General features: G+C 39.9%; 1 long non-coding RNA gene across 1 annotated transcript; it reads right to left on the bottom strand.

Annotated features, from left to right (window-relative positions):
* Positions 1 to 1,866: 1,866 nt before the first annotated feature.
* Positions 1,867 to 5,823, bottom strand: LOC122232411. Its single transcript, XR_006209758.1, has 3 exons — positions 5,801 to 5,823; positions 3,196 to 3,371; positions 1,867 to 1,906 (listed from the first exon to the last, which is right to left on the bottom strand). It is a non-coding gene; the product is annotated as an uncharacterized LOC122232411 (long non-coding RNA).
* Between the last annotated feature and the right edge of the window lie 1,173 nt (positions 5,824 to 6,996).

The raw sequence follows: 6,996 nt of genomic DNA, 5'->3' as shown, positions 1-6,996 counted from the left end.
GGGCCTGGGAGATGAACTATGTGATTTGCCATCTCAATACGTCAATAGGGTCAATTTGCTTTCATCAGATTTTTTTAGGAGGTGTGATATCTTTTACCTTCAGTGGCTGGTTCTTACTGGGGTGAGGGAGAGGTGGGGAGAGAGACTGTTCTTTCTTTTAGACAAACCTCAAAGAAAATTAAAAGATGCATTTCTATCCTGCTCATTGCAAATCCGTGTAAGCATAGGGGTATACACATCATCACTGATAGGAAATGGCTTTTGAAACGTAAGATTGGATTCATAGAATCAAATGATCCCTGCAAGCTATGATCAGTCAAAGTAAATTCCCCCAAATGTGATTCTGAAGCATAGGGTGAGGTGCTAATGGCTGTCTATTGGAATATCGGTTTGACAAAATGCACCTAGAAAAGATATTGACAAGCTCTTCAGTGTTCTAGCAGGAAAGAGATTCTTGAAATCAAGCCCATTGCTCCTCTGCCTGCCTTCTGCTAGAAAACCAAGGAAAGGATTGAACAAATTCATCACCCCTTAACAAAGCAATAAGTGAAAACTGATGAGTCTCTGTGCTTGATGGAAAGGTAGTATCCTGTTCATGGTGAATAACAGCTCCTTACACTCTACACTGATCAGAGAACACCTAGGGAATCGTGTTCTATTTGGGGCATAATCTTTTCCAGAGGACAATGAGAAATACCCAAAGGAGGGGAAACATAGTGTGAAGAATGAAAGGGAGAACAGAATAGGAAAGCTAAGCCCAGTAATGTAGACTGGAGGGTGGAATGACAGGAACATTGCGATTGCTGTCAAATATATAAGGGGCGTCATGGTGTGGGTGGCGCTACATAAAGGAGCAGAGGACAAACTAGGACACATTAGTGGGAGTCACAGGGAATCTAATTTAAGGTCCAAATCAGGAACAGTATTCTTATGGTGGAATTAGCTATTTCGAGTGGAATTAGAGTGATGGACACTATTTGTTGGAAGTATTCAAGCAACACAGACTCAGATGTTGGAAAAGTGATGAAAGTTGGATAAATGCCAGCTTGATATGAGAAAAGAGATATGATATGAGAGAGAGAGAGAACACAGACTGAGAACCAAAAGCTCCATGCTCCAAGTTCAACTCTGAAAGTACCCCGGCAGGACAGAAATCTAGATTTAGCCTAGGTTTACTGTGTGACTGTGGATAGATTACAAACTAGGGAGCGTATTGCCTACAGCAGACTTCTAGAGGGATTGAGGAGGAGATTTGAAGTGTGTGGATAATCTTTAATAATTCTGCACTGGTTGGGATGCCTGGGTGGCTCAGTTGGTTAAGCATCTGATTTCAGCTCAGGTCATTAGTTCATGGTCCATGGGTTCCAGCCCCGCCTCGGGCTCTGTGCTGACAGCTCAAAACCTGGAGCCTGCTTCAGGTTCTGTGTCTCCCTCTTTCTCTGCTCCTCCCCTACTCATGCTCTGCCTGTCTCCATATCTCAAAAATGAATAAATGTTAAATTTTTTTAAATAATTCTGCATTGGTTTAAGAATGCATTTTTTACTGGTAGGAATATATTATAGGTTCACAAACAACTAATGAAGACATGTTTTCTTGTTGCCTTAATGATATAGATGTTTACATGCTGATAATGTGTACACCCTGTGCAATTGTGGAAGGAAACAAAGAAAAAAAGAATTAGACAAGTATCAGCTAAGCTGATCTTGTTTCAATTTTTTAAAGTAAATCATGCCTATTTATTATAATAATTAATAATGTCTGAATGAAAGAAAATATTTTCCCTTAAGGCAGAATATATATAAATTTATGTGGACATTGTCAATAGTTACCCTAAAGTAGGAACATATTTTCAATTACTTAGGTGGCTTTACACAACTCTTCTTCTCTGGGCCTTTATCGTCCCATCTGTGAAAGGAGAGACAACATGAGGTACTTTCTGAGGTTCTTTGTTTTTTTGTTTTTCAGCATAATAACCCATGTTCATGAGTACGTATGTATAGTATACACGTATGTCAATGCATTAGCTATGTCATGAAATACAATGCCACAGACAACTTCATTCTATTAGTTTTCTCCGTGTGCACCCCTTTTTTTCATCCCTGGGACTCTAGAAAATGAAAGTGCTGAAGAACCTTGGTAAATGCCTTGATCCACTAAGGAGATTCACAACTTAAGTTTGATATTTCTTGAGTTTTAATCATGCTGAGTTAAGCCCAATATCTCTATTTCTGCATTATCGTTGTAAAGAAAACAATGTAAATCTTCCCAAATGGCTTATTTACATGCCTTTGAGATACAAAATCACAGAATATTAAAGTGGCAGGAGGCCACCTAATCCTAACCCCCTCATTTGACAACAAGCACACTGAAACCCAGAAATACTGAATGACTTAACTAAGGACACAGAGTTACTTTGGGCCAAAGCTAAATATAGTTTTCAGGGCTTTTACCCCTTCACCAAATTATTTCTTTCATTTAAATATGTCACTTGCCCATTCACATTAATGAATTTATGGCTTCTATATTTCTACTAAAGTTGTTGACATTTAGTTATTAATTCATATGCTAAGTAGAAATGTTATAATTTCAGAAACAATCTAGCTTAGTTTTGCCTGCATATTTTCTGCTCATCTCTACACCGGGGGACAGGAAGAGCCTGGGACCTGAAACTCCTGTGTCTTCAAAAACACATCTCCAAGCTGGGGCATAGAAGCTGCAGGCCTATTCGTGAGACACTTGGGTAAACCCGCCAGGAAATTAATTTAATATGAACTGATGGCAGAAGCCATTCCAGGAACAAACAGCAACCTCAGTTGCTGGCTGGAGAGTGAAGCACGTGCACACAATTCCCAAACATTTGATTGTTATGGCATGAAGACTTATTTGTCCAGCACCCAATGGATTTGGAAAACTATGATAAAATCAGAATTGCCTTTCTGGATAAGGCTCATATTCCATCCAAGTAAGAATTCTGACAGAACACTGAGAGAAAATTTGAGGAAAATCCACATGGTTCTCTTAGATTGCTAAAATCAAAGGATTTATAATTTGTAACTAATATCTCTTCAAAGCTTTGAATGACCCAAATTTGATTTCTTTTATTATTACTAATATTCAAGAAACTAGAAGTTGTTTTAATCTGAGTGAAACTAGTGTAATAATCAAAAAAATTATTAATGTGCAGCAACTTCTACCTTAGAGCAGATGGTTTGCCCACATGTAGGCACAGTGTTTGACACGCATCATTTCAAGGAGATTCTTTGCTCCTTGGCTGGAATTGACCTGAGGTGGTTGGGAAATGATGTGGGGCTTGGATCAATATAGACACGAATCAGTTGTTCAGAATTTCCAACAACTTGTGACCCGCCATCTGGATTGGGAATATACAGAATGATTGTGGAAACAGAACAGTTCTCTATCTGGCCTGACCTGCTAACCTTCTGGAAGTTCTCCCATAACTAACTCTACTCTCACAGGTAAAGGAGAGGGAGGACAATAAATAAAACCATGTTTGTAAGTAGACCCCTGGCTGATACGAACACCTCCCCTGTGTGGTTAAAACTGGTATAGTGCTGGAGTCAGAGACAGTCACCTGAAATGAATTCTCTTGCAATTTACTGTATGTCTCTAGCTAAGTCTCTGTAGATATGCCACTCCCCAGCATGGAGAATGAAGCTTCCTTGCTAATATGGCCAGAGTATGGTACAATTGCCTCTGGTCACACATCAATCCAAATTATTTGATGTGGTTTTAATTAGCCCAAACAAGAGACCCAGTAGTTATTATAACTCCACTGTAGAAAGAGGAAAAAAATCAACTCTTTGTTTACTTCTGGTGCCCCAGACACATGAAGACACACCAAAATAACTGCTATTTATTTTACAAGATGGAAAAAATATTGACTGCCCTCTGGTCATAGAAGGCATTTTCTTTTGGGATTACAAGTGCAGAGATGAATTAGGTACACTTAGGATCAATATCTGTTTCTCTTCTTGGCTCAAGATGGGATTTGTCAAAATTCGAGAGCAGCTTCTATTGAGTGTCAGCTACAAATCCTTCCACTACTGAGTCATACACCTATTCAGGTTGAAATATAAAAGGCAAAGGGCTTTTTCAGCTACAATATCTGGGGTCAGGATGCTGAATCGCCTTTCTGCCTTTTCCTTTAATGAGCTTTAGTTTGATGAAGTGACCTCACCAGCAAAGAATGCAAGGGAGTAAAGGGTCTGTTAGCAAAGGACAGTGACTCCTGGGGATGGAGGGAGATCCAGGCAGAAGCACTCACTATGACCTAAGAGGAGTGAGGGAGGGAGGCAAGTGAACAGGAGAAACTGTGGAGAAATTACTGTGGCCAAAGATATGGTAGGATAGATGAGAAACAGCGGAAAAGAGAATACAGGAGAGAAATTTGCATTAGCTCTGTCCAATTTTTAGGATTGCAACAATAAATCAATGCATTAATATATTTATTATCTGTAGGGACTTCAAGTCTTGGAAGAAGATGTGTTTCTGCTGGGGTGTAGTTAGGCAACAAGGTTACCCAGCATGCCATGGGCCTAGACAATGAGAAGTAGAGAACAAATTTTTAAAAGTATCTCAGACATTCCTGAAGTAGACTTTTGGAGATTTGTATTTCACAGACAAGGAGACAAATGGACATCAGCCAATCAAAAGCTCACGGGTACAGAAAAGACTACTTAGATTCACTTTTAGACATTCTACACATCAAGAATTTTCCAGAAGTAAATACATGCTTCCTGTGGAATTAGGAAACGGAAGGAAGAAAGAAGAGGTGAGGTCCCTGACCTAAAGAAGCAAGCCCTTGGATGGGGAGGCAAAGCTACCACAAGGCTGTACAGAATATGGTGTAATAAAAAAGCCATAGATTGATAGGCAATAATCACTGATCAATCAGCAGAGTTGCCACAGTGCTGTGGAAATCAGACAAAGAAGAAAGCTATGTGATGTGGGGCAAGAAGACCTCTTCAAGGAGATGAGTCTGAAGTTAGACCTTGGATAGAAACTGAATCTAATTCCAGTGTTTTCCTATGACTTGCGGCCACCCCTAGTGAAAATCAGTGGTTGTTGCAATGGCACAAAGTGATATCTGAGGGGGTCTTGACGTATAAAGCATGTTAGCTGCTATGACAGTTGATCTCAGACTGCTGTGCCTTTTGAAAATCTTACAATTTTTTAAAATTTTCTTTTCTTTCTCTTTTTCTCAGACTGTCAGCTGCCACTTTCTGAATCTGTCATTTTTCCCTATGTTCTTTCTAATCTGCTATGGACTAGGAAACTTTTATGAGACTACTAAATTCATGTAACCCTGAATATAGGGATTAAAAATTTAAAAATCCACCAGAAACCCAGAAGTCTCCATACAACCAGACATTTATCTCATTTAAGTCTTGATGTGTGGCTAGTTTTAAAAAAATGTTCTCTCTTGAGTAATACCAAGAGCTTTAGATACATTGTTGTCTGATCTTTTTTAAATAATAAAATTATACATATTAACAATCAAAGCTAAGCTTCTGCAGAAGTATGAGGGTGAAATATTGGGTCTATTCCACTATTTCATCAGTTACCCACTAATATAATGATCTAGCCTTTCTCCAAAAACAGTTCTCAGACCTTGAATCCTTACTTAAGGGTAGATGAATGGCATCAATGAAACATGGTGCTACTCAATTCGCATGTTAACAGAGATGTCTGAAGTTACTGAACTTCTAATGGGAAATCTAAGACTTTCGAAATAGATGAGATTTTTGAGAGTGAAAAACTGGAGAGACCCTGTTATACCTCATCTGGTATGCGGCCTCCTGCCTTCCTTCTGCCATCCTAACAACCAGCAAAGGGACTAAATCACTGCTGTGCATGTCACAATGGGGCTGCTTAGTGGTACATACATGACTGTTGGGTGTTCTGGGAGGATCTATTATTTTACTTCTCCTGGACTCAACTTCCCCAGATGGACATCATGATAATTCCCTCTCCTTGTGTCAAGGGTGTGGCCTAGAAATAATTCACTTATTTTCAGAACAGAATTTAATATCCTTCAGAGAATAATACAGTCTGAAGTTAACATGGCTGCCTGGCCTCCCGGGCTGCCTCCTCTCTGTATTGTACAGTGAAACTGACTAGGACATTTCCAACTGAGAAAGACGTGTCTTTGGGTTAGATTTAACCATACAGGAGAATTAATATAAAGCGGTAATGGTTCACAGGCCAGCTCACTCCTCCTTGAAATTTCAGCGACTGGAAAAATTAGTCTCCTGTTTCCTTTCCATTCCCTTTTTTTAATTATAACTTGCTGAGGCACTAGCTAATACCCTTTAATCTCTTTTAATAACTACCCTATCCCCGGTTTCTTTAAGCATCCTTCTCAAGGCATCCACAAATCCAAGAATGCTCTTAAGATTGACTGACTGACTGATCTCTCAGCTCTGTTGATTTACTGACATGAGGTTTATTGCTCCAGCTCTGGCTCTGCAGGGATGAAGGAAGAGCAGGGATGCGAACTCTTTCTAGACCCACGAAAGGGCTTGCCCTCGGGAATTTTGGGAAGAAGGCCAACTATATTTTTAGCTCCCCCCCCACACACACACACACTTCCTGAATGTTTTCTCTCTCTCAGGACTCTCATAAAAATCCCACTTAGCATCTCCCAACAGCCTCACTCTTTTCTTGGGTGAGGGGATGAATAAGTGCTCCTTCTCAAAGGGCTTTTACATATTCAAAGAAGACCAAGTTATAAAGGGAAACACGTCTCTGTTGGAAGAATCACAAGCATCATGTCGGGCCCACAGGGGACACGTTTATGGCAGCTAGCCCAGCCAAGTGCTTACAAGTCATGGTAGGTCAGAAGCCACCAAGTCCTTCTTTTTGTAACAAATGGACACATTTTGAGTGAACAATATCAAGCTTAAAAATGAACCCTCAAATGCAGAAATCACAGGACCTGGCCTCAAGCTGCTTGCCATCACCACCTTGACCCA

The sequence above is a fragment of the Panthera tigris genome, chromosome D3 (assembly GCF_018350195.1).
Source record: "Panthera tigris isolate Pti1 chromosome D3, P.tigris_Pti1_mat1.1, whole genome shotgun sequence".
In the NCBI taxonomy this organism is placed as follows: domain Eukaryota; kingdom Metazoa; phylum Chordata; class Mammalia; order Carnivora; family Felidae; genus Panthera; species Panthera tigris.
This window is presented reverse-complemented; position numbering and strand designations above follow the sequence as displayed.